Source organism: Hemicordylus capensis, chromosome 4, assembly GCF_027244095.1.
Source record: "Hemicordylus capensis ecotype Gifberg chromosome 4, rHemCap1.1.pri, whole genome shotgun sequence".
Taxonomy (NCBI): domain Eukaryota; kingdom Metazoa; phylum Chordata; class Lepidosauria; order Squamata; family Cordylidae; genus Hemicordylus; species Hemicordylus capensis.
This window is the reverse complement of record NC_069660.1, coordinates 267,967,093-267,994,906: the sequence shown is the minus strand read 5'-3', so window position 1 is coordinate 267,994,906 and position 27,814 is coordinate 267,967,093. Positions and strand designations below refer to the sequence as shown.

Sequence of the window (27,814 nt, the reverse complement as noted above, 5' to 3'; positions counted from 1 at the left end):
TTGAAGTGGAAACATCTGCACATTGCCCCTGGCCCCACAAGGAGGCAGCAACTCACAGTGCTAACCTCTACATGGAGAGGTCTCCTGTGCAGCTCTGGGGGAAACCCTTAAAGGGGTTCAGAACTGCAGGAAACCTCGGTGACATCTTGAAAGGTAGAAACAGCCAGGCCGGCAGGGGCAATGTTGGGAAATGTAGTCCTTCCCAGCATTGGGAAATGTAGTCCTTTCCCCACACAGCTCTAGTGGACCACTTTATAACTGGACAGTGACCCCAAGAACTATGCCAAGTTTACACCTATTGAATAAATGTGAGTCTGTGTTTGGTCGGTGTCAGGCTACATTACCACAATACTGTTGGGTGTTGTTTTGCCATTTCCACTAGGAACAAGTATATCTTACAAAGCTCAGCAAAAAGTTGCTACTTTATTGCAGCAATCCTCAGTGTGAGGCAGACCTCCCTACAGAAGCACGGGCAGTTTTCAGGGGGCACTGTAGCTGCTGCGATCCATGAATTGTCTTTAATGGGGCCAGAAGGTACAGTTCTGTTGTGCCCTCATGAGCCAGCATTAACTGGCACTGAAGCTTTAAAATCCAGACAGAGAACAGAGTCTATAATGTGTCCGGTTACATTGTGAAGCCACATGCTAGTTCTTTCCAGAGTGCCCTTTGTCTTTTTAGTCCAATATAAAAACCAGGGATGGACTAAACCTCAGTTACTCACTGGGCCAGTTTGGACATCATTTGGAACCACAATTGAGTCTAGTTCTGCACAATGTCTCCAAGCCTCAGGAGTGTGCATGTATCTCCTTACAATTTAGGTTAAAATGAATCCAGAATTGGTCATGACATCTTCTACATCAACCAAGTTTGGTGTATTATAACCTTCTTACTTCAAAAAACCACAATCTGTAATCAATTTGAACCTTGGTTACAGATTGTGGTTTATTTCAAGTAGGTTAGAATAACCAAGACCCATCAGCTTGGATGTCACGGATGATCTTGGTTTCATTCTAACCTAAATCAGAAGTAGACGCTTGTGAGAGCATGCACTCCAGGCTTAACTGCATGATGTCTGAACTGGCCCAGGCAAGGTAATCTAGAACACTAGCTTGCACCAGGCAATAGATCCATCCTAAATACTAAACTCTCCTCTCAGTTAAGTGGCCAGTTTGTGCAATATAGTACTTTATGTGTTGGCAGAGCAAAGGGGGAAACTTTTGGATCACCCTCCTTTCTTGTTTGGGACAATGTGGCCCTTTTCCTTGGATAGCAGACAAGAACAAACAATGGAAGAAGTTATTTGGCATTATTAATCTCTGAGGCAGCTTGATAATTGTTCTCCCAATGTGGGCAGTCTCCTCATAGCAGTTTGAGAACTCCTGGCTTTATTGAGCTCCAAAATTCTGTTTCCTGAAGTTAAACAATTAAAGTTACTCTGCCGTAAATATATAAGAGAAGCCAGTTCTCTTGTAGTTACCGACAGTACTGTTTCTGCTAATCTAAATGGTTTCCTAGATGTGAGATGCTAGAGTTTGATGGGGAGGGGGACTCCTCAGCTTTTTCAAAAAGCCTCAGATGTCCTTTTACACTGTCAGCTCAGCTTAGTGTCTTTGAAAAACAACAACATTTAATTGACTGAGAGCATCTGCTCAGCTGCATATCCCATTTCCAGAGGCCAGTAAGCCTTGGCCTGTGAAGGTCCATCCACTGGACATCTGCTGGTTGATGGGGAAGTGATTAGTGGAGGACCTACACAACCAGGCTATGTAGATTTTACAGCTTGGTCCCTGCTGTCAATGCAGGAGTGTTCCAGGAGCAAAAAAAGAGGGGGTGGGTGGCTTTAAAAACCCAGTTTAAAAAACAAACAAACAAACAAACACCAACACCACCAGGGGATCAGGAGCATAGTAAGGTTGGTGTGGGCCCTGGGACAAGAATTTCCCCCACCCCCACAACCTCCCAGAGAAGGAGAGCAAATAACAAGATGCCACCCAACCAGTGGGTCTTCCTCCTTTAGGGGCCCAAGAGCTTTTATCCTCCCTCCCCTTGTTCAATTATAAGTACAACACTTCAGGGAATATGTTTTGTCTTTTTAGTGTACAGAGGATATGGGTAGCTGCTAAGAGATGAAGGACACAACTCAACACGCAATCAAGTTGTCTGTCCCTGCTTGATTCTTGGCACATAAATGGCGTCCACACATGTGCAGATGCCGCCCGTGGGCTGCTGGGAACAGGGAACTTCCTGTTCTCAAGCAGGAAGCAGCCATGCAGCATGGCTTGTCAGAACAGAAAGCGTAGCTGTTTAATAAGGACAGCACTGTGGCGGAAGAGCAACAGAGGGGCAGTTCAGACCTGCCTTCCACCTTTTAAAGCACCTGCTCTTTGCCACCCCCCTGATGCACAAAACACTCTGTGCACATCCCTACCTTGCTGGTGGTAACATCAACCAATTTACTGTTTAATGATACCTTAGCATGTGGCCCCCAAAGTGGGTAGTCTTGCCCTTTTTAAGATTAGGGGTGCCCTTGAGTTTTTGGTCACTTGTATTACTCATGAGAAATACATGACCAGGAGTTGCAATTATATCTGAGAACCTCAGCCATTTCCCCACGCATCCCTATATACTGTACACAACTTTTCATCAAAATGTAACAGAAGAGACAAGACAGACACACAGCAGAAATGTAGGGACTCATCTTTTCCTGTGCTGCATGAAGCAGTCCTATGAAGCTTAGAAGTAGTAGTGTCCACATATGAAATCTTTGTAACAATGTGCTGTACAAGATCTTAACACAACCAGAAGAGAGAATCTCTGCTCTCTCAAAGGAATAAAAACTTTTCCAAGCTTCATGGTAGTTAAGAAACCCTGGAAAAATCTGTAAGCAGTGTCTGTAAGTAGGCTACATAGAAGACTTTTGGTTATAGGCATGCCTTTATCATCTACATTATCCGGTCCTCTGCCTAGCCAGGAGCTCCTTTCAACAGACCCTACACACGTATTATCCTCCTCTTGTATTGTATCACAGATTTCTTCTTTTCCAAACACAATCGCTGCCTAACTTTTTAAAAAAATTATTACCAAAACCCAGACAAAATTAATCCATTCAGGAAGGAGCTTTTATCATCAATATCCGTAGATACAAGCGCTAAGTCTTTACCTGCTCAATTGTGCAGTAGCCTGAAATGGAGCTGCATTCCATCAAACAATGTACTCCATGCAGAAATGTTAGTACAGTATATAGCCATTTAATCCTCCCCATCCATTTTACAATAATGAACATTATTTGCATTCTGAACTCTTAAGTCCCAAGCATCATCAGTTTGCCAATGTAGGGCTGTATTGTTTGGATGTGGTTGATTATTTTCATTCTGGGTTTCAGCCAGGAAAGGGATTTCATTCTCAGGATTTTTTTTCCATGCTCTGAACACATAACTGTGATCCTAATGACGCTATAGGGTTCCCTCCATATTAGTCAGCTTGAAATACAACAGTCCACATTGGGATCAGATTACTGGTAGTAGAAGCATGTGGTTGACGAAAATACATTCTTCCTGATCATAGATTCAAGTGTTTGGGGAGATAAATGCCATGTGATCATCTTGCCATGTTTTTAAAAGGAGAATTCTGAAAAACACTGTTTGAAAAGGTCTGTATCAGACTATTAAGTAACCACAGTAATCAACTGCTAAGGCACAATAAGACAGCTGATACAGGCTAGACAGAAAGAGACTCTAATAATGTAGAACCAACAGCCTAAATACAGGAAAAGATTTTTGAAATGCTTCCAAACATATTTGGCTTGAGGCAATGAGAAAGAATCTCACCTTTAGACAATTCCTCATTATGGCCACAAGTTCTACTAGCCAAGCTATTACTAACTCATTTCCTACCTTCCACCTGAATTACTGCTAATGTCTAATGAGAATGATGGACACAAGAAAGGCTGAACGTTGCATGTCCGTTCAGTACTTCAAAAGGAAATTCTAGAAACTGAAGGTGAATTTACAGTTATTTTTGACAAGAATATCACCAGATCTGTATCCTGTGATATTTAAAACGTGAGTGAACTTATAAGAAAAGGGGCACACCATGAAGATGTTAAGACAAGTGCCAAATCAGCCAGATTAACATTCACATTTAGCAGTAAACTTATACATTAAATGGAGGATGCATTCTTTCACAAATCCTGAGTTGAGTTGTGATAGTCACTGATTATCCAGTGGCAGTTTCTGGAACATTAAGAGAGACATGATCATTGTTCTGACCTGGACATCAAGAAACTGTATTCCTAAATCATAGGTGCAGTTTGCAGTTAAAGCGGTGGGGGGTGGGGGTACGGAGAATAAGTCTCATGAGCAGCAAGCAATCCCTTCCAGGTGAGAAAACTAGAGGCAGCATTTATATATTCCTTCTCCCTCTGTGCTGCAAACACAGCATTCCCCACTAAGTGAGAGGCTGGCTACATACGTATCTACCAGTTTTAAAGACTCAAGAAGATATCTGTCCACCCAAGTTGTAAATGGTATGTGCAAAATGTATCTCAACATGTGAGAATGAGTTTGAAATTGTAGATGTTGCCAGTTTGTGCCACTACTGGGTGAAAAGCGGCTCTGATGGCAAGGGGCAGGCTGGTGAGGCAGGCTGGTGAGGCAGGAAAGAATATTTTGCCAGCCCCTAACACCCCAGTAGAGCTTAAAATGACTGTCTCACCCTGCCTAGCAGAAGGACTACCCCTGCTTCTATCTAAAGCTGCATTAGTGAAATATATTTAAGATATTCACCTTTTCTAAGGGAGAGAGAGCTGGTCATTTGGGGCCAAGGGTGCAGCAGATGTATTTTATCTGTGCTCTCATCTTGAGTGAACCAAAGCACTTTACTCTCATTATCCCCAAAGAGCTGTCAGCTGCTGCTTGCAATGAAAATGCTTCAGCTGCAGAAAGCTCAGGCAAATATATAAACCTGGTTCCCTGGAAGGAAATACAGGAGGCATTAGTTGAAGTAGAACCAGAAGGAAGATCAAGGTCAAGATTTCTCAGTTACAAATGTTTAGGGTTATGCTGTACTTGTTTATTACTCTATAATTTCATTATTAGAGACCAATTCAATATTGTGGTGCTTTTTCAGTTTTAATTGATCATTTCTGTGATTAAAATTTTTGGTCTTATTTTCATTATAATAGCAGGAGTTTTTCATTAAGGTTTAACACTTTTATCTCTCCCCCCCCCCGGTGCCCCCCCCATCTCCATTGTTTATTCCTTCAACCACCTCATATTTGATAGTGTATTGAGGATCCCACTTCATATTTCCCACACGGGCCCCAAAAGGACCAGGCTCAGAAAGAAAGAAGTTTGGCCATCACCCAACACAAAAGATTAGTGTACTAAAGCCTATGATATTAGTCCTTTAAGGTGTTTGTATATCCATTTACTGACTCCAGTTTCCTTGGCTGAATGAGAATGTAATGTTTGACAGAATGGGAAGACTTAAGAAGATTTACTAGTGTTTAATTATTGACCCAGCTCTTATACAGGCATATCATGCCGATGGCTTATTTGGTCTAATTAATTACTGAACATAGTGCTTGAGTTCTGTGCTTTTGAAGACTGTCTACAGCTAATATGCCTGTGCTAATTTTCATAACACTAGAAGGCAAAGTGCCCAGTGGAAATGCTACAATCAAGACCTACAGAAGGAAGGAGAAGAAAAGAGTTATCACATAGCTGTTATTTATATACACCATACACTTGCACCATGATCTAGCTCTAGTCTGTAAAAAATGATCTACATTAGTTGTGTAGAATGTGGAACAATTTTATCAAAATGTGTATTCCATCAAAAGCAATGCAGTGCAGATGCACATCTGCATTTGTATCCCAATGTGCATCTGATTTATATTTACAGTGTCTAAGCCAGCAAATTAGACATTCATGGGAGCCTGCTTACATGTAGGGTTCATCAGCACTGTTGGTGCATTAAAGCTTAAATCATATTTCTCTCATTATCCCACAACATTTTAAAAGCTTGGACAGTAGGGCAGGTCTACCAAAGGGAAAAAATATGTATCTGCCTTGAAAATACCTTTCTAACACAGATCATTTCCATAGAGAATTTTTACAGGTGTCAAATTCAACATACATAACTTTCTAAAATGTCTTTTATATCAATACATCAAAAAGCTATTAGGAGTTCCAGACCAAAATTACTGATTATATGTCACCTGTTAGTTATAGCTCAAGTGGCACTTCTCATATTTTAAGATAAGAAGTCTTAGCGTCTTTTTTCCTTTAACAACTGATAAAAGTGAGACATCCCAATAACATTTAAAAAAACCCATTAGTGACCTAGTAACTCTCAAATATAATAAATCATGTTTTCCTCCTAATTTCCTGTATTTGCATACACATTAACCATGACAACTCATTGTTACAGTGTCCAAAGTTATGATAGCATAAATCTGAAAAGTACATAAGTTCTGCTTTTATACAGAAAGATAGCATAGCCTTGATTAAAAAAATTTAAGCAAACAACCAATTGGATCAGAAAATATGCTAATGTAATGTTACAAGAAAAAGAACCTTCCTCCAAGTATTTCAAATTCTCAGGGATTCAAGATACTGGCAATAAACATTAAAGATTTAATGGTTTGGTATTGAAGGATTAGCACCTTAAGTGGCGCAGTGGGGAAATGCTTGACTACCAAGCAGAAGGTTGCTGGTTCTACTTCCCCCTGATATATCTCCCAAACTATGGGAAACACCTGTATTGGGCAGCAGTGATACAGGAAGATGCTGAAAGGCATCATCTCATTCTGCATAGGAAGCAGCAATGGTAAACCTCTCCTGTATTCTACCAAAGAAAACCACAGGGCTCTGTGGGCACCGGAGTCGAAATCAACTTGACAGCACACTTATTTATTACATTTATAAACGGCCCCATCCAGAGGCTTTGGATGGTGTACAACAACTTTTAAAAAGACATAAAACCCACAATTCAAACACAATGCTTAACACAATATAAAAACAATTCAAAAATGATTAAAACCATTTTAAACCAATTAAAATACTTTTTAAAGACAACAACACTTTACAAGCCTTGGAAGGCCGGGCCAAACAAATAGGTTTCCAGGGCTCTCTTAAAGGCCGACAGTGAGCCTAAACTGCAGGTATCTGCCAGGAGTGCATTCCATAGACCAGGAGCAGCTACAGAAAAGGCCCAGTTCCAATTCGCCACCAGACATACTGGTGGTAACTGGAGATGGACGTCTCCAGATGACCTCGATGAGTGATGGGGATCATACTGAAGAAGACGCTTTCTAAGGGAACCCAGACCCAAGCCGTTTGGAGCTTTAAAGGTAATAACCAGCACTTTGTATTTCGCCCGGAAACATATCAGCAGCCAGTGCAGCTGTTTTAAGACAGGCATAAAATGGTCTCTCCGGGTTACCCCATTTCTGGCTACCACATTTTAAACTGAATTTTCCGAACTACGTATAAAGGCAGCTCCACATAGAGCACATTGCAGTAGTCAAGCATGGAGGTCACCAGCTGATGCACCACTGTTTTGAGATAGTTCTCTTCAAGGAATGGACGCAGTTGTCGAATCACCCGAAGCTGATAGAAAGTGTTCCTGGCCATAACCTGGAATCTGCCTGAGAGATCGGAGCGGAACCACTGCAAAGCAGTGCCTCCTACCCCCAATTCCCCCCAGGCGATCCAGAAGGATACCATGGTCGCCAAGTGATCCAAAAGAACCAACAGAGTTACACTCCCTTTGTTGATTCCCTGGTAAAGGTCATCCATCAGGCCAACCAAGGCAGACTCAACCTCATATCCCACTCTAAAGCCAGTTTGAAATGAGTCTAGATAATTGGTTTACTCCAAAACTGCCTGGAGCTGGTTAGCCACCACTCTCTCAATCACCTTGCTGGGGATTGGTTTGAATTGGAAGGAGCCTGAATCAAACTCATCACAACCCGAGACAGCTCTGCTGGATGTGAACCCGCAGAAGCAATGTGTGCAGACCAGAATTGTCTGATCTCCGCATAAACCTTCAAATGGGCTCTATGCTGTATCCTGTCACATTCAAGCTGAGTTCTCCTCTACTTGCGCTCCAGTCGCCTACCTTGCTGCTTCAGACCCTGTAACTCCTCTGTATACCAAGGGGCCACTTTTAAAGCCGATCAGAAGGGACGCTTAGGAGCGATCGTGTCTACTGCCCTGGTGAGTTCCCTATTCCAGGTTCCCACCAGGGCATTGACAGAATCGCTGGCAGGACCAACATCAAAACCCTCCAAGGCTTTTTGGAATCCTACTGGATCCAACAGCCGCCTCGGGTGGACCATCTTAATATGTCCTCCACTTTATCTTACCTTTTTTGAAGGATTATCTTTCTCCACATGAACTTGCCCACCCTTGAGAACATTTAGAGAGGTTCTCTTGTATGTGCCTTTGCCAGTTGAGGGCTCATTTGAGGGCCATGTGAGAATGCCTTTTGGTGACTGACCCTACCATGTGGAATTCCTTTCCCCAAAAGATTACATATGCCCTCTGTCAGCTGACAAACATATTTTAGCTTACCTTTCCTCACTTTGTGTGACATTCAGTGGTATTATTGTCCTTGTTTTTAATACTCTGTTTTTAAGTACTATGTCTGTAAGCTGCTTTGAATTTATACCACCTGATATGTGGTATAGAGATATAATAGATAGGTGGTGTACAAAATTTAAAATATCTAAACATTACAAATTAAAATACATGACAATAAAAACAATAAAATAGATATTAAAACAAGGTTTTAAAATTGTTAAAATTAATTCTAATTAAAAGCCTGCAAAAACAGGAGAGTCTTGAGGTTCTTCCTGAAAATAGAGAAGGAGATGCTCTTATTTCAGTAGGGAGCATATTCCAAAGCCAAGTCCGGTGGCATCCGCAACCGGACCTCTCCAGAAGATTGTAACAGGCGGCAGGGTTTATGACAAAGGAGGTGCTCTCAAATACTTATTTATTTAATATATTTTTATACCACCCAAAACTCACGTCTCTGGGTGGTTTACAACAAGCAAACAAAAAGTGGCCTGGACCTAAGCCAGTAGCCTGGACCTAAGCCATTAAGGGCTTTATAGGTAAGAACCAGCACTTTGTATTTCACCCAGAAACATATCAGCAGCCAGTGCAGTTCTTTCAAAACCGGTGCTATGTGGTCCCTTTGTGTTGTCCCAGAGACCAATCTGGCTGCTGCATTTTGTACCCATTGTAGTTTCCGGACTACGTACAAAGGCAGCCCCATGTAGAGCGCACTACAGAAGTCAAGCCCAGAGGTTATCAGCATATAGTATTTATGTGAAAGACAGGAGGGGTATACAGTTTAAAAACAAAATAAATGAAAGCAGCCTGAACATGGGAAAAATACACAATATGGCTCTTCCTATTCCAGGGGCAATGTTAGTCTGGGGCCACAGGGGCTTCTCACATTAGCCTAGTAGCATCAGACCTCTGCCGCAGCACATGAAGAGTTCTCTTAAGCCAGGTAGGAGAAGAGAGCTCTCCTACCTTGTTGTTTCGGTCATGTGGATCCAGTTACCTTTCCTAGCAGCTACCAGGAACTAGCAGCCAAGGAAACAATAGACAGGGGCTGCCATCCATGAATTTGCCACTCTGCAAAGCACCTGCTATGATCCTATGCTTGCAGATATTTCAGCAGGGCCGGGCCTGCCTTTTGCCCTTTCATGGCCAGAGGACACCTGCTGATGTAACGAGGCCTGCCAGTCCACTTGAAGTGCAAAGCATACTGAGGTTTTCTCAGCCCTTGGAAGACCTTCCAACTCCCAGTTTCAGCAATGGAGTCCTCAGATGACGTGTGTGTGTGTTTGCACGTTCACTGGATTTGGTGACTCAAACAGAGGTTCTGATTGTCTGTGACTACTAGGATAGGGGCTCTTTATCCCCCACAACCCCCCCCCCCAGAGTTGTGTGAAAGGGCTCATTCTGTTCAGCATCCTCAGATTAGAACAAACTTATGGTCAATATACTTGCATATTCTCCTGTAGAATCAGATATATGTAAAAATGACTGCCAAACGGAAACAAATATCAATTAAGAGGCACACACACCCCACCACCGCACCCACAGGAGATGTTTTGTAAACAGATTTAGGAAAGCAAGCAGCTCAACTCAGTTCTATTCAAGTTTTGCCTGAAGCTGCCTGCATATCCCGACTAAAAACAAGCCAGCCTAGAATGCTGGCATATAACAGTGGTCAGGAGCACTTTTTATCAGCTTCGGCCGATACGTCTGATTTCTGGAGGTAAATGGACCTTAAAACAGTGGTGCATAATATGGTAGCAGGTTGAGTATCCCTAATCTGGACATCCGAAATGCTCCAAAATCCAGAAACTACCACGGCATGTGCCCGCAGCACCAACTCGTTGCGGCTGAGCACCTCGTAGCAAAACAAAAAACAAGATGCCTCAGCTCACTCTCTCGCTTTGGTCTAGAGACTTTAAATAAAACCTAAAAAAATAAAATACAGTGTACAGTAACCTTTCATGTTTCGACTTGGAACCCATGCCCAAGAGATCTCATTACAGTATGCAAATATTCCAAAATCCAGAAAAGTCCAAAATCCGGAACCCTTCTAGTCCCAAGCAGTTCGGATAAGGGATACTCAACCTGTAACCTCCAGGCTTGACTACTGTAATGCACTCTACATGGGGCTGCCTTTGTAAGTAGTCTGGAAACTACAATTCAAATAGAATGTGGCTGCCATACTGCTCTCCGTGACAAACCGAAGGACCATGTTACACCGATTATAAAAGAACTGCACTGGCTGCCGATATGTTTCTGAGAGAAATACAAAGCGCTGGTTATTACCTATAAAGCCCTCAACAGTTTGAGTCCAGCATACTAAAGGCAGTGTCTTCTCTGTCAGGATCTCTGTCACCTATTAAGATCATCTGGAGAGGTCCGGTTACTGTTGCATGTTTGGTGACAACTCAGGACTTGGTCTTCTCTGTGGCAGCCCTGGGGCTTTGGAATATGCTCCCTATCAAAATAAGAGCATCTCTTTCTCAGTTTGCTTTTAGGAAGACCCTCAAGACACACCTGTTTTCTCAGGCTTTTAAGTGAAATTAATTTTAAATTGTTTAATTGTTTTTATCCTATGATATAGTTTAAACGTTTTATTCCATGAAATTGTTTACACTGTTTTATATTTTTTATTCTTTAAATTGTGTACACCACCTAGTGATGCATATATAAAGTAGTATATAAATATGATTGATTAAACAAAAACAAAAACAAACAGCTTCACAATTCAGCACCAGAAACTATTATTGTTTCTCTGGCAAGTATTATTATTCCTGTGTATCATTACATAAAGTCCTTTAGTATTTTTCTCAGGCAGAGACTGCTGCTTCTGCAAATACAAAATGGCAGTATACAATTATAAAGTTGTAGAGGAAGTGACCTAGAAACATCTTACTTGTAAGATACAATTAAAACATTACACATCTGGAGAAAATCAAAGGGATGGGCAGACAAAAGTCATTCCAATTGCTGTAGCTGGTAGATAAAAAGTCCCCTTGTCTTACCCACAGACTTCCTTGCCAGACCCAAATGTAGCCTTCACTCAGGACTGAGCACTGGCTGCCTTATTTGGCAAGTCACAGCAGCCTTTTCTAGGATGCCAGCTGCCCATTTTTTGACCAAGCCAACCAGTGTTGGGGTACCTGGGCTGCTTTTTAAAAGGGGCAAGGAAGTCTTTTTAAACCCTGTTCCAGTTTGCTCTGCCAGTATTTGAAAAAGGCATTTAAAAAATAATCTGTACATGCATGCATTATATATCAAATGAACTGGGCCTGGGGTAACCACCAGAAGAAATCAGAGTGTGAGCAGCACAACTCAGCACTAGTTTGCTATGCCCAGCCCCTTTATCTTCTTGTTTACATGGCAACTAGGGCTGTGGAAAGGAGACAATATTTGATTTAGACACAACCTTGGTACTTGGGAGATAATCTCAATTTGACTTGGCTCTCTGGGGAGCTGGGTCTATCTGACGCAGGGCCACTTCAATTCAGGGCTGAAGCATCGGCCACCTGAAGTCTCCCTCCCAACTTCTGTACTTACCAGTTGGGTCTCTCTGTAAGCTTCTTTTCTTCAGCACTGAGAGAGCAGCAAGTGCCGAATGTGGCTTCTCTTTCAAAAGAACTGCTGGAATACTTTATTTTCCCTTTCCCTGTGAAATCCCGGAAATCACGCAGATGCTACTAGAAATTGCAGGCTATTCAGGGACTGTGGCAATGGCTGCAGTCCCTGAAAATACTATGATGCCCAGGAGCACCTGTTCCATTCCCAGAAGTTAAGGTATTTGAGCAATCCTGAAACAAACCATGCCCAGTCTTTCTGCCTCTTCACAGGAGAGGCCTGCCATGTAAGTACAGAGTTGGAGGGACTGTGTGAAGCTTTGGAGACCTATTTTGCCTGCACTGGATCTGGGTCCAGCTCGAAGGCACTTTTCTTCAGGTAAAACTGGTTTTAGCCTAGTCACATAAGTGCTTGATAGGCCTCTAAAATTTTGCATGGTCCTAATGATTACCAAAAATGAGCTGCCAGCAGCTCTGCTTGCAGATACAGCATTCCATTCCCAGATGAGTGGTGAAGCTACCATGGTAGTGGCTTAGGGAAGTCAGACTTCAGAGCAAAGAAGGCTGGAGAAAAAACACCAGGAAGGTGGATGGTTCAGCCAGGAGTGGAGGGAGGCCAGTGGCAGCCCAGGTTCTGCTGCAGCTGTGGCCCCCTAGCCCCACCCCCTGCATCTGACATCAGATATGGGGGTGTGGTTTAGTTCTCAAATGGGGCCTTTTAAAGGCCAGAAGAGCTGCTCTAGCCGTGCTGCGAATGCAGTACTGGCTGATCTAACCCAAACGGGGCCGCATGGCCCCATTTGAGAGCCAAATCGGCCAGCAGGAGCAGCTCTCCCTGCCTTTAAAAGGCAGGGAAAGCCGCTCTGGCTGTGCTGCGAATGCAGTGCTGATCAATTTAGCTTAAAAACAGGGCCGCACAGCCCCGTTGAGAGCTAAATTATCCCCCCCCCCCCCACTGTGTCTGCATGTCTGGGATGTGAGACGTGGCCCTTGAAGAACAGTGGCCTGGGTTCTTTGAACCCGTCTGGTCAATGGTGTTTCTGCTCCTGGGCTCAGCCACGCTTGGGAACATCAGCAAGAGTAGTGGCTGGTGGGGTTATGCCATTCTATGCACAGCAGGGCTGACACAAATACAACACACACTGGAGAATGAGCTGAGCTCACTGCTCCTCTTGTGCAAGGATGCCTGCCTGCCTGCCTGTTCCCACCAGCAGAGACAGGACTAGGGGTGCAGTCAGCAACAGTACAGCAGTATCATTGTGTCTTCCATATCTGCATGTGTATAAGAGAGTCTAAACTTGTATGAAAGGGAGTGTGTGTGTGCGCGCATATGCATACAAAAAACAATGAACATTTCTGTGTGAGCATATGGAGAAGTGTGCAATAGATATTTTATAGGTGCTTATTCCCTTGATTGCACAACCCATATTCTTAACCTATAATCTTTTCACTCAGTGTTCTATTCTGCATAGGTTGAATTCTCCAACTAATTTACCAATTGTACGTGGGACTAGCCTTGACTTCAATTTATTCCCTCTGAAGCATCATTTTCTAGAATAACTTCTAAAGGTAGAATTACTTCATAATATGCTGTGTGTGCACATAACCATGCGAATAAAGTAAATTGAAATAAACACAGTCTGCAGTTGAAGTGCTCTGCAGAACTCATTTTCTTTACATGCACTTGTTTTGTACAAAACATGTTCTTGTTTTATAAGTGTAGCTCTGTTGTAATCTGGACTGGAGGAGGCTGATCTGCAATGGCTGTATTGACACATTATGTTTAATGCATATACAATCTAGTATATGCACATATAGTTATTCACACATTTTCAACAGGTGTACAGTAGTACTTATCTGCACCCTACATTTGAGGGGGCTTGTATGTTCACTTTTGAAATTAACACATGTACAATGTAATGTCTGAATAGGGCTCATGTGATTAGCCAGATTAATTATATGAAGCTAGTGGGGCTGGGAATTGGTTGCAGTATAACAGCCCACTACTTACCCATTAAGTCACCTTAAGTGGCGCAGCAGGGAAAATGCTTGACTAACAAGCAGAAACTTGCCAGTTCGAATCCCCACTGGTACTATATTGGGCAGTAGCAATATAGGAAAATGCTGAAAGGCTATCACCTCATACTGCGTGGGAGGGGGCAATGGTAAACCGCTCTTGTATTCTACCAAAGAAAACCACAGGGCTCTGTGGGCGCCCGGAGTCGAAATCAACTAGACAACACAATTTACCTACCCATTAAATAGACTGAAACCATAGCAATTCTGATCACGGTTTTAAAAGTGATGCTATTTTTGTCTTCTTCATGCAGATAGAAACTCCTGCTCTTTCTTAACTTGAAACCATGCAGGCATTGGTGTTCTAGCTTTGAAATGTATTTATACTGTGTAAAATGTGGTTAAAGGGGGAAATATGCTGCCATTTGCATTTTAAAAGGTGATTTGTCTCACAACTGCAAATCCACACACCCCTGCAACTTAAGATTGTGACAAAGGTATTTAAAGTGCAAAATGAAACACAGTGAGGGAATGGTGTCACCTTTAGGTACAATTTGATAGAGCCTAATGAGCCCAAAAGTGTGACTATACTTTCTCGATGCTAAAACCATCAGCACTTTTCTAAGCCTCTGCCTTGTATTTCTGGCAGATTTGGAATTTTTTCTCCCCAACAGTCAAATACAGTTTCTGTTATAAAATGACACTAAAAAGGCAATAAAGAGATTCAACAATGCAAATATCTAGCATTTCAGCATGAACCAACCTCTACACACACACACACACACACACACACACACACACACACTTGCAAACTGGCTACTTTATATTCACCATGTGGCCTCTTAAAGTTTTGATTCACAGCCACATAAAAATAAGTATTGCAAAACGTCTAGCAAGGAACAGTCTAAAAGCAAGCTAGCCTATCAAACTGGAAGATAAGGACAAAAATCTACTGCTGGGAATTTTACATATAAATCAGGGCTGCACAACTTTAATCCTCCAGCTGTTGCTGAACTCCAACTTCTACCATCCCTGACTATTGGCCACTAGCTGGGAATGATGCAAGTTGTAGATCAAGGACAGCTGGAGGACCAAAGTTGTGCAGCTCTGACAATGATTTAAAAATGAAATATTACATCTGAGGATTATAGAAAGCAGGGGCAGAGCCACCGTTGGGCCAAAAGGTTCAAAGAACCCGGGCCAAGCCCAGTCACTGCCCTGACACACACCCTGCGTCTGACATCAGACACGGGGGTGCTGGTTTCGCTCCCGCGTGGGGACCGCGTGGCCTCTTCGGGAGCTAAACTAAGGCTGGCACTGCAAAAGCAGCGCAGTCAGGAGTGGCTCTTGGAAGAGCTGAACTCTTCCCCTTCGGGAGCTGAGCTCCAACTCCCAAACGAAGCCTCAAGGCTCCGTTCAGGAGCCAGACCGCATGGGGGGTGGGGTCAGTGGGGCCGGGGCCGCACACAGGCTGCCGGCGGTCAGGCTCCGCGCCTGATAGAAAGCCGTCTTCTTCCAGCTCAAACAATTGGTGCATCTAACTCTTTATTGTCTACATTGACTGGCACTGGAACTGGGTTTCAAACAACTATCTTTCCCTGCCCTACATCAAGATGTCAGGGACTGAAGCTGGAATCTTCTGCACTCAAAGTTCAGTTATGGCCAATTTCCAGCTATGGACACTTGCTTTCCGCTGAAAAAGCTTTGAAGCAAAGTTCTATCTGGACATTTCGTGTGCACACATGAGATGAGGAGGGACAAAGGAATGAACATGTGTGGGGGAGAATAGGATCAAAAGCCTTGCTGCAAACTATGCATGTTGACTAGACTGTCTGTATAGTTGCTATGTGCCAAGAGTATGTAGATTTTGCACCTCAGGTCAGCAATTCTAGATACATTTTGTATGTGTGTAGTGACTATATGGACAGTCTAGTGCAATATGTATCTACCACAATCCTGCTGCCCATCGTGTGTTCACTGTACACATAATGATCATGTGGAATATGACAACTCAATGAAAGTGAAAAAATATAATTTATCTTATGGCATACAACACTTAGGAAACTGACATGTGTAGGCTGCACTTTTTTTTTTTTAAAGGCATGTCTACAATTATTTTAATGAGTTTTTAACGTTCCTTCTGAAATTGAAAACATGTTGTAAACTTCCTTCAGTATGAATTCATTTAGATTAATTAAGACTGCTGCTTTTATGTTAATGCAATAATAGTGCAGCATTTGCAATGTATTTCTTGAGGTCTAAACAGTTAGAAACAAATTCATGCAAAGATGGTGGTGGTAGCCTTAAGCAAATGTCTTAATAACCAGTTGTTGCTTAACATAAAATAAGTAGCTTAAGAGGGTAATTAGATACATGTTTTGGAGCCTTAATTTAATGAATTGCACCACAAATATTTCTCCAAGTCACAACCTTGGGATTTTTCCAGTATTGTTTAAAATCTTACAGATACTAAAAGCTAAATAAGGAAGAATTGAATACATATGTATTCAGAGATGGAACACATTGTGCATCCTAGTTACAATGTGAAAGCATTCGATTAGCATCCCACAAATATTCAGTGCCACTGTTTTACCATGGAAGGTTGTTGCCTATCCAGGAAAGAATTCCTAATTAGGAAAAAGAAATTGTGCCTTCTTGGACCACCCAAGTCTGTGAATGTGAAAAGACATTTTGTTCATTCGCTTATTGTGTCACAATAGCTACAGCAGCTCTAAAGCTCACAGAAACCTCTTCTTCCAGCCCTGCTCAACTACAGTACACCTGAGTACAGGAGTTTGATCATCCTCTAAAAAATATGCGTAGGATTTTAGAGCCCATATTCATTTAATGCACTGCAGTACTTTGTCTAAACCTGTAGGCGACTGCGATGCATACCTGAGCTCTGTCACCAGAGCGTTGGTGAGGAAGCTCCTGTGCAGGTGCATCTTCCTATCATAGTATGCTGCACTGGATTTCAGCCAATGAGTTGAGTTGAGTTGAGAGACATGCACAAACTTGCTTCTCTTTCAGATGGTATAGTCCATTGGTTCCAATTAAGCCATAGCTGGATTAAGGAAAATACTCCACCCTAACTGCACAATTCGGTCTATAGTGCCATTTTCCTTCTACATGCATTGTCTCATATGAAACCTACTAAGGCTGCAATGTTTATATCCCATTTGTCAATAGAGTTAAGTGGCAACTGCCTCCACAAGAGCAACAGGTAGGGCCTGATCCCTACAGTGCAGTCAGCTCCCAGGCACAGGGTACTACTGCACGTGCACAAGCCTTTTGACATAATGGAAAATAAGATCACCACATCTTATTCTTGATGGGTGTTTTTCCTTATGAAATCTTCCCATAGGAACCCCATTGAGAGGCTGGTGTATAAGGTATATGTGCTGGGCAAATTCAAAAGAAGTTATGGATATTTCTCTCCAAATAGTGCTAAGGCAACAACACTCAAAGAATAAAGCTAATTTTACAATATGTCAGCATCAGAATCCAAGTTGTCTCAAAATTACTCTCTTGGGGGGGGGGGGGGGACTGGATTCACTTACCTTGTCAGCAGACTAAAAGAAAGGAAATGTCAAAAGTGTGTTCCGTGGCATATGGCCAGCTGTTGGGAGAAGTAAATTGGCCATGAGTAAATGCTTTTATATATATATATATATATATATATATATATATATATATATATATATATATATGGATAAAACGTGGTTCACTTTAAAAATTTATCAGAAGATAGCAGAGATGTAGTTTTGAAACTTAAGGGAATGTCCCAACCATTACAGCTCAGCAAACAGAGTATGTTGGACTTGAACATGGGAAGACAGGATCATTACATGAACTTATGAGATGGCTATAGGGATTTAGTTGCAGATGAGCCTCAGTTTCCACCTATAACTAGCACATGAGCTAACTTAAGTAACAATTTAGACAGTGGAATAAAAAATCAAATTACCTAAAGAAAAGATGGCCAACTGGTAGCCCACAAGCTGCATCCAGAAAACCCATGTAATTTGTGGCTTGTGCCAAGTGCTGAGTTTGAGACATGACACATTTTCCCTCAAATCCACCCCTAGACTGGATAAGAGCCAAACAAGCCCTTTTTTGTACTGGAGCAATTGACCTGGGTTTCACATCTGGGACTGGCCTTCTCTGTTGCTGCCCCGAGACACTAGAATGCATTCCCTGCCAAGATGAGAGCTTTAAAAAAATCCTTAAAGACTTACATTTTCACCCAAGCTTCTTAATTTAATTGTGGTTTTAAATTGTTGTAAGGTTCTTATTTTTGTGTTTTAACTTTTTGTGTTGTCGTGAGCTACCCAGAGATGGCAGTTTGGGGTGGCATACAAATGTATTAATAAATAAATGAGGGGGGGGAGGGCCTCCAATGAATATTCAGCCTCTGAGCTTTTAAAAAGGTCCTCAAGCCAGGATTTGAGTCCTGTGTAAGGCGCTGGGTGTGTGTCTCTCAAACCACGACTCCCAGCACCTAACCATCAGCGCTTTACCTCCTGTCCTCCAAGAAGCAATGCGAGCTGACTCCTAGCCCCCTGGCCTAATGGCAACACATCTGGCCCTATAAAATCCATACCAGTCCTGTAGTTTTGAGTAGCAACTCAGCCTTGCCCATCCTCAAATACTCCAACCATCAGTCCAACTGACTGCATTTCCTGCCTCTGGCCCTCAGTCTCACTGGGTACCAACACCAATGCTTTCTAGCTCTGGTCTTTTGCTTCTCATTGCCCTGATCTGGAACCCAAACTTGGTTCATCCTTGACTGGACTGGCCTCGCCCACACATGGCTGAACTGGACCACTCTTCTCCAGACTGTCTCGGTGCTTGGCCGGTGCTTACTTCATGTAGGGCATCTGTGATTGGCAAGGCAGCATTTTTTACTCACTGGGCACCTCACTCAAAGTGAGAAAAAGATGCCCCAGAGACCCTGGCATATTGCTAAGGCCTCTGGGATATCCGGTCACTTCATGTGAGTTGTCCATGAAGTTTGAAGTGGTATCTCACTTGGTCCCACTGAGAGGCAGCTTGCTGATGAGACAACATGATTGTCTCAGGCAATGCCTGTGCCTTGCAATAGCACATGCAAGCATCCCTCTCCACCCCCACTATATGCATCACCTCACCTGCTTGCCACTCCATGGTTCTGTGCCACCTGCTATATCTCCTTCAGTCCCCTCACCAGCAGCTGGGCAGTGTAAGGGGATGCCACTGCTCATGCTGGTACTTACACCACTTATTGTTCAGCAACTGCACCAACCTGTTCATCCAATAAGGTCAGATTCACTCAGGAAGTGGATTCATGACTCAAGACCCTGCTCACAAGCATTTTGGCTAGAGAAGAACTACCCCCTCCTTAGGTATGTTCAACTGTCTGCCTAGGTCAAAAGTCCTAGAAGGTAGTAATCAAAATGGAGCTCAGACATGCTGACAAGATATCCAAACCCAGGCTATTATAACTACCCCCCACTTTATCAGATCCTGGTGCTACTGGTCATCATAGGCAGGTGTAATCTACAGAAACAGTGACTCGTGCACAGTATTTAGTGCAAAATAACTGAATATGTGGAACATTTTCTAGTAGTCCTCATTTCAAGTACTTCATGGGATGGTCCTGGCAGCCACCTACTATAAGTTTTACTAGAGATATCAGTAAGAAGTGTAAGGAAGCAAACACAAAAATTTCAAGAGGAAAGAAGCCAGAAGGCATCAGTACAATGTGCAATCATTCCCCGAGGCTCCTTAACTTGGTGTCTTGCTTGTCAACGGCATAGCAGACTCTCTAAAAGGTCAGTGGACAAGTACTTCCCAGCACACGCAATTAAGTCAGGGATGCGTCAAATGCATGTCCACCCCAACGTGCTCTTTGGTTGTCTCTTAATTGTGTGAGGAAGTGTTCATCTGAATCATCCCTCCACACATGCCCCCTCACATGATTAAAGGACTCCCCAAGAGCATATCAGGACATCCTCCTGTTATATCAGGGCGGGCAGACAGATTTCCGGTGTGTCTCTGACATTACATGTGTCAGACAGTGCTCATCAGAAACAGCCCCCTAACTTGTATAATCTTCTCCAACACAATGGAAGTCTTAGATTTACTACTAAGTGGAACCATGCATAAAATATATTACCAAATGTTAAGCAGCAAAGTGGGCAGCATATGTTATGGATTTCTATCCCACCTTTATGACAATCTAGCTGAAGATGGTGAACAAACAAAAACAAAAGACACCATGCCATTCTAATGTGCAACAACACTTGTCCTTTGCTCCACAGTTCAAACACAAAACCAACTTGGACATATAGTGCATTGACTGAGCCACTTCAAAAATCAATACACAGAGTCCTGCTAACCTGTCCTACATCTCTGCCAGACTTCAGGACTCTAGGTCAAGCCATTCTGGAAATATAAAAGGGGCCCTATTTTCCTTGGGGAAAATCATGGGCCCTCTAGGAGGGTGGGCACACAGGCCTAATGGCATACCCAATTAAAGGTCTTTAGGAATAAAAGGCTTTGCCAAATAAATGTATTTATTACCAGGCCTTTTGAACACAGAAGATGACTAGAGATCGGGATAGATTATACATGTTTTGGACATGAAATAAATTAATTCAGATTGCAGAAGTTTTAGCCACCAACTTTCATTTTGTCCAGCTCTTCAGGACAAAGAATTACTTAGGCCTGTAACACTAAACTATAGATATGCAGGATCATCACTAGAGCATTATTTTATAAGTATTTGTTATGTTAGAAATCATTCAGAGAAAGTTTCTAGGACATGCGCCAAGGGGAGCTTGGGAGTGCCTTGAGATAAAATCTTTATAACAGAGAAGTCAGAGCTTTAAGGGAATGAATTATTTAATGAGTTTGAATTTATTATAAGTTTGACTGAGAGCCTATTGGATGCAAGTCTTGTTTCCACAAGTCAGGGTAATAGAAATTACCACACTGCAGAAGATTACTAATGTTCTGTGAACAGGTTTCTTTAACTTTACATTTTCCAGGGAACACCACAATAGAAGCTCCCGAGACCATTAACCTTTCAAGAACGTTTCACTTGAAAATAGGAGTCAACAAGTAGGGACCCTGAACAAAATGCTGCAGTGCATCCCCAGCCCTTAAGGCAAATGCTCCTATTTAGGGCTTCAGTCATACTGGAACAAGAACCTTGTAGTCTGTTTGAGCCTTACGAGTAGGGGAGGTAATAAAAAGGATACTTTCTTTTCCCCATTTCCACCCTCCTTCACCTTCCAGGCTATAAAAGCATTAAAGAGTTTGAGTTCGATCGCCAGCCCCTAACCTGAACACTTTGCTATATGGCAAGGACAGGGAAAGGATTTGGAGAGGAGGGACAAGGTGGGGGGAGGGGAGGGAGTCTTTTATTCCATTTGCCCTTCTTGGTATCTCCCCACAAAGGGAAAGAGACTTCTTTTAAAGTGACATGGCATGCCAGTATACTATGTATCCCAGTATACTATGGGGCTATTCACATGACCTGTGCATGGTCAGGAGGGGGGAGGGAGAGGAGGCCCTGTGGTGAGCAAGCCAGGAGCCCACATGACCAGCACTGCACCTCTGCAACGTGGATAAACAGAGGCCGGGACTTCTTGTCCTGGCCCCTGAGAATCCCACAGTGTACCACATGCTGAATGCACCACTTGAGGGGCTTCAGTGTTGGGTTTAGCACCATAGCACCACCGGGATGCATGTGGATCTCAGCAGTTCTCACGTGTAGCCAAGCCCAGGCTTGGCTGCTTAAGTGTGGGCTTGGCTACTCGCATGAACAGCTTTTATACATTTAGGGGCTCAAACAGGCCAGCCAGTTCCTATCCTCTTCACCTCCTTCTGCCCAATTCACACCTTAAATATATCACAGGTCCTGGAAGTCAATGATAATAGATTCTGGTTGAACCATTTTGGGAGGCAGGGTTAAATTTTACTTTTAATTTACAATCTGTACTACTTAGTATACTATTGGGAGTCCTCCAAGTATGCGGAATCCACTACCTTACATTTAGGTGGGCCTGTTTAACTTGTAAACTGACAGAAATGGAACCACTCAAATTCAGTATTGGTGGGAATGATTTTTGGACAGTTTTCCCTGTGATCATTTAGAGAGGTCTATATAGCATAAAGGTTTCCCTCCCTTTCAAACTAGCACAGAGATTATCCCTACTACAAATATTGCATCTATATCTGGTCATCCAATCCTTCCCCGCCCCATTTCCAACCATATTTTATTTTCCTTGATCTATATGCACCAAGTTCAAGGGAGAGTCCTCAGTCCTCTAAAACTCCTGCAAGTTTTACACTATTGCACACTTGCATGGTAGAAGAACAGATCTGATACCCAAGCAAGGACACCAGTGTTGCTGACAGGTACTAGTTGCAATATGCAGTACATGTCACAGGATCCAAATTATTGTGTCATGAAACAAGAACATTTTTATCACTTCATAATAGTCATGTTGCATCAAGCCAAGGGTTTGAGCACTCTGTTCCCAAGAGTGGACAACCAAATCTTTCCAGAAATCCCATATGCAAGACATGAAGATAATCCTTCCTGATAATTTATCCCCAACTTGTTCAGAGGTATACTCCCTCTGAACACTGAGATACCATTTAGCTTTCAGCTCTGTCAACAGCTAATAGTCATATCCTTTCTGAGCTAATGCCTTTTTATAGCGGTCTAAACCAGTGGCCAGTAGGGATGTGCACGGAACCGGTTCTGTGCACTCCCAGGAGGTCGGGTATGGTCGCTTTAAGGCACGGAGTGGGTCTTCACCTCCCCCACTGTGTTTCCCCTGCAGGCTCTGCTGCCAAAGCCACAGACGTGGGGTGGCTGAGTACCTTCTTGCTGCCCTGGTTAGAGTAATACCAGAAGTGGCCAGCGTGTGTGTGTGTTAAACCAGCTCAAACACTGGCAGAAAAGGAGCGCCGAACTGATTCCATGCACATCCCTAGTGGTCAGCACTACACACTATTTCTCTATGTCAGCATCATCGGGAGAGAGCATAACCTTCCTAAATGCCTACCTGGAGTCAGTGATGGGGTGGATGAGGGATAACAAACTGAGACTGAATCCAGATAAGACGGAGGTACTCATTTTGCAGGGTCAAAACTTGAAAAGACAATTTAGATCTGCCTGTTGTGGATGAGGTCACACTTCCCCAGAAGGAACAGGTATGCAGTCTAGGGGTGCTTCTGGATCAGAGTCTCTCCCTGGTGTCCCAGATTGAGTCAGTGGCCAGAGGTGCCTTCTGTCAGCTTCGGCTGATACATCAGCTGGGTCCGTTTCTTGAGATGGATGACCTCAAAACAGTGGTACATCTGCTGGTAACCTCCAAACTGGGTTACTATAATGAGCTCTATGTGGGGCTGCCCTTGTAAGTAGTCTGGAAACTACAGTTGGTCCAGAATGTGGCAGCCAGGCTGGTCTCTGGGGCATCTAGGAGAGATTATATTTCTCCCATATTGAAGGAGTTACACTGGCTGCCAATATGTTTCCGGACAAGGTACAAAGTTTTAGTTATAACCTATAAAGCCCTAAACAGCTTGGGCCCTGGGTATTTAAGAGGACGTCTTCTTCATCATGAACTCCACCACTCATTGATCAAGAGAGGTCAGTTTGCATTTGCCACCAGCTTGTCTGGTGGCTACTCAGGGACGGGCCTTCACTGCTGCTGCCCCGAGGCTTTGGAATGCACTCTAGGGGCGTATCTAGGGTAGGGCAGGCAGGGCACATGCCCCAGGCGCCACTTGAAGGGGGCGCCATTTTCTTTTCCTTTTTTAAATTGCTGCTGAAAACAAAATGGCCACCTTGCATGCTCAAATGGCCTCTGTGAGGCCCCAGGCCATGCCAGGACATGCAGAGGCCATTTGAGCATGCATGGTGGCCATTTTGTTTTCAGAAGCCATTAAAAAAATTAAAAAATGGCCACAACACATGCTCAGATGGTCCCTGTGAGGCCCTAGAGGCCAGCAGGGGGAGGGGGAACCTTTGCAGACCCCCCCCCACGGCCTTTAGGAAGCCCCTCAAAGGGGCTACAGGAAAAAATAATAATTTAATATAATATAAGTCACTGTACACATATTTAGTTTGGTACTATGTACAGAGAATCAGGGCTTGTGAATACTGAGCTGAAACATATGAGCTAGGATTGTATCTAGGAGCTAGGATTTGCTCTTACTTTGCTTCTTGTGATAAGTGAGTTAAATGTGATGTCTTAATAATATGGCTATTAATGGTGAATTTGTCTTTGAATCAGTGTGAAATCCTTAGTATTAAGGCCCACTGGGAGTTTCTTGCTCTCTTTCTCTCATTTTAACTATCTTTCTGAAATACTAGAATATATTCCAAGCAGTGACACAGTTTACTCTGCATATCCTTTAATTATTTTCAGAGTATCTTGGAAAAGTCAAATTCTCCATTTATTTTTAAAATTTATGTAATAGTGATGCAACAATGCATAGTAGAGAATTAGACAGGCACTTCTGTTTAGTTTTCCAAGTATACCTCCACATAGTTTTTGGGTATTTTATGAGCCCCAGTATACTGAAATTTATAGTTTTCCAGCATTTTTTGGTCTGGCAATGTCCACTGCTAAATAGTTTTTGAAATATTAAAAGATTAAAAAGCTTGACTTGTATTTTTGAGCTGATATTATGGTAAAGTTATCTGAAAGATGGGTGTCAGATGTTTGGGCAGAGGGCTCAATTTCAGTGCTTGCCCTAGGCACTATTTTCCCTAGCTACGCCTCTGATGCACTCCCTAGTAAAATCAGAGCCTCCCCATCTCTGACAGCTTTTTATGCAGTCCTTAAAGATGCATCTGTTCACTCGGGCTTTTAATTGATATTGTTTTGATTGTTTTTAATGTTTTAGAATATTGTTGGTTTTTTAAAATTGTCATGTTTTTAAATTTCTTGTTTCTGTTTTTAACTAATGTTTTATTTTTGTTTTTATTTATTGTTGTAAACTGCCCAGAGACGTAAGTTTTGGGTGGTATAGAAATATGTTAAATAAATAAATAAAAATAAATGTGGCAGTGATAGCTTTTTCCAGATTGTGTAGTTTAAAGCATGGCAACACCACCATGCTAGTGTCCATATATTTCCAGTATAGAAAGTGCATTTTAGAATGTGCCTTGAAAACCACAGACATTTGACTATAATGAGCAAGGGCATATCTTTGAGCACTTCTGTAATATATTCCTAGTTTCCTAATCCCATCCAGAGCAAGGACATATGCTACAGTTCCAAAGATTCTTTAAGAATAGGCCAATGCGGAACTTGCCTTAACCACTATGCTTTCATAAACTTGCTAGGTCAAACAGTTGCTAGGTTTTGATAGAAAAAGATCACAACTTTTTCTTCATCAGCTGCTGTTGGTGAAAACCACTCATAGAGAGCTTCTGAAACTTGACTTGCCAGATGCTTTATTAGTTGTGGGCACATCCCAAATCTACAGAAGCCACTGTGAAAGAACAGACTACAAAGGCAACAAGCCCTATTCATCTCAGCACAGCATCCCTTCAGTGGCCATTGCTGGTATCTATCTTATGTTGTGGTGTTTTTTTTACAATTGTGAGCCCTTTGGGGACAGGGAGCCATTTTATTTATTTATATCTAAGTAAACCTCTTTGGGAACGTTTGTTGAATATTCGTCATATTCATATAAAATAAAAGCCATATCTCACCCCGAGATAAAATATATAATGTATTTAAGAAAGGTAGGACAAAAGAGAACTCCATGAAGACCTTGAAATTATAAACAGACACCAACCAGATTAGTTTGTTATGACCAGGCACTGTGGAATTGAGCATGTTGAGTTAGTTATTAGTTTCAAGGGGAATTAATCATGACCAACTCAGTTTGGATGCTGCTCAATGCAACTTCAAACGTAAAATGGGCCACAGCAACCAGAAACCTCTTCATTCTTCCACAGATTTTGCACTGCAAAAGGTTTCCTGAACCATAATACTTTCTGAAGTATTGGAAACCATTATATCAGACATGTCATCAGTGAAAATTTTCCAAAATTTTCACTACATGCATTTTAAGATAAGATTCCTGAGCAAGACTCTTCTGTATGGTGCTTACCTCCTAAAAAACCTACAAGGAAGTCCTTTCAGTGCTAAGATCTTGCTAGACCATCTAGTTCGTGTCACGATGCAGGATATACTATACCTAGCACATTTTCAGCAGATGCTTGTCAAGCCTATCTAAACCAGCTTGTTCCAGCTTTTACATGTATGTGCTTGTGAACTGCTTTTCAATTGTGGAAATTCTTCCTCATTTTTAAACTATGTCTACATTCCTATGGTTCAAAACCACTTTTCATCTTGTCCACTCCTTGTTTCTTTTTAAAATCCTCTTGATAAATTCTGGTGCAACATTTTACACCTACATACCTCAGTAGGATTAGTCCCAGAAAGCACTCTCATGAAGAAATCTCAGAACCCACCCTACACAAATATCTATTGTCATAAAACATTATTATTAAGCATAATGAATTATAAAATCTGCTGGCAGTATAATCTAGTGCCCAAATCCTCAAACAGTATAATTCTATTCTGTCATCAGTATTCTATAACGCTCTGCTAAGAAGACCCACTTAAGACTGTAGTCTGTGTTTGAGCTAACTTTGTGTGTATATGATGGGAGAAGGCAATTTTGGCTGACCTCCCTTTCCTCTGCAGCACTCTGTGCCACCTGAAAATATATTCCTGAAGGTCCTGAAGCCCTCAGGAACATATTTTTGGGAGGCACAGAGGGCTTCAAAGGGGAGACTGGTGAAAACTTCCTCACCCACATGACAAATCTGCAGTGTTATTCTAGATGAACCCTGTGAGGTTCGCCTGGCTTCATCACTTTGTTCTTTTAGATGCCAGGTGAAGACCTTTTTGTTCACTCAGGCCTTTTAAATTTTGATCTTTAAAACTGATTTTTAAAAAGTTTTAAATTGTTTTGTATTTTATTTTGTATTCCCCACCACCACACCCCTTTTGGTCTTTTGTGAAAAAAATGTTAGCCAGTGAAAATCCATTTGAGGTGGCTGTTTTAGCGAAATGTTAGAAGCCAGTCATAGTCATCCAGTAAAACAAGATGTTTGCCAACTTGTCAGAAGCAGCATACCCTTGTAGAATCAAGGCTAAAAAATGTATGATTTCAAACAGGCTACCAAAATCTTTTCTTATAGATACCACACAAATATGTTGGAACTGTATTATGACATTTGTCTAAGCAAGGGCTGCACAACATACAGTCTGCAGGCCAGATCCTGGCTCGTGGTAGAAACCACCCCCCACCCACACAGCCGCAACTGCCACCCCCAACTCCCAAAGGCTGCTGTTGCCACTTGCCTCCCAAGCCCTCCACACTGCTCACTATCTCCCCACTTGCTCCCTGCACCTGGCTCCCGAGCCCTTTGGCTGCTGTTGGAAGCTTCCTGGAAATGATGGCATGCATGCACCCTGAAGGAGGCCCGAATCAAGGAGGGAGCCCATGAGTGGTGGAATCACTAGCGAGGCAGCACACTGCTTGTCTCTACCTGAAACTTGCCCAGGTACCCAGGCCCTCCACTTCTATCAGGTCCGGGAGCATGCTCAGAATGACGACGTGCATGTA

General features: G+C 42.6%; 1 protein-coding gene across 14 annotated transcripts in view; it reads right to left on the bottom strand.

Moving 5' to 3' along the window:
- SULF1 (sulfatase 1) overlaps positions 1-27,814 on the bottom strand; it is a 198,483-nt gene that overhangs the window by 127,107 nt on the left and 43,562 nt on the right. The window contains exon 2 of one of the 14 annotated variants that reach the window (XM_053250518.1): positions 4,785-4,970. The exons of the other annotated variants lie outside the window; for them this stretch is intronic. The gene's annotated coding sequence lies outside the window, so the exon portion shown is untranslated. The remainder of the gene's footprint in view (positions 1-4,784; positions 4,971-27,814) is intronic. 14 annotated transcript variants of the gene reach the window in all.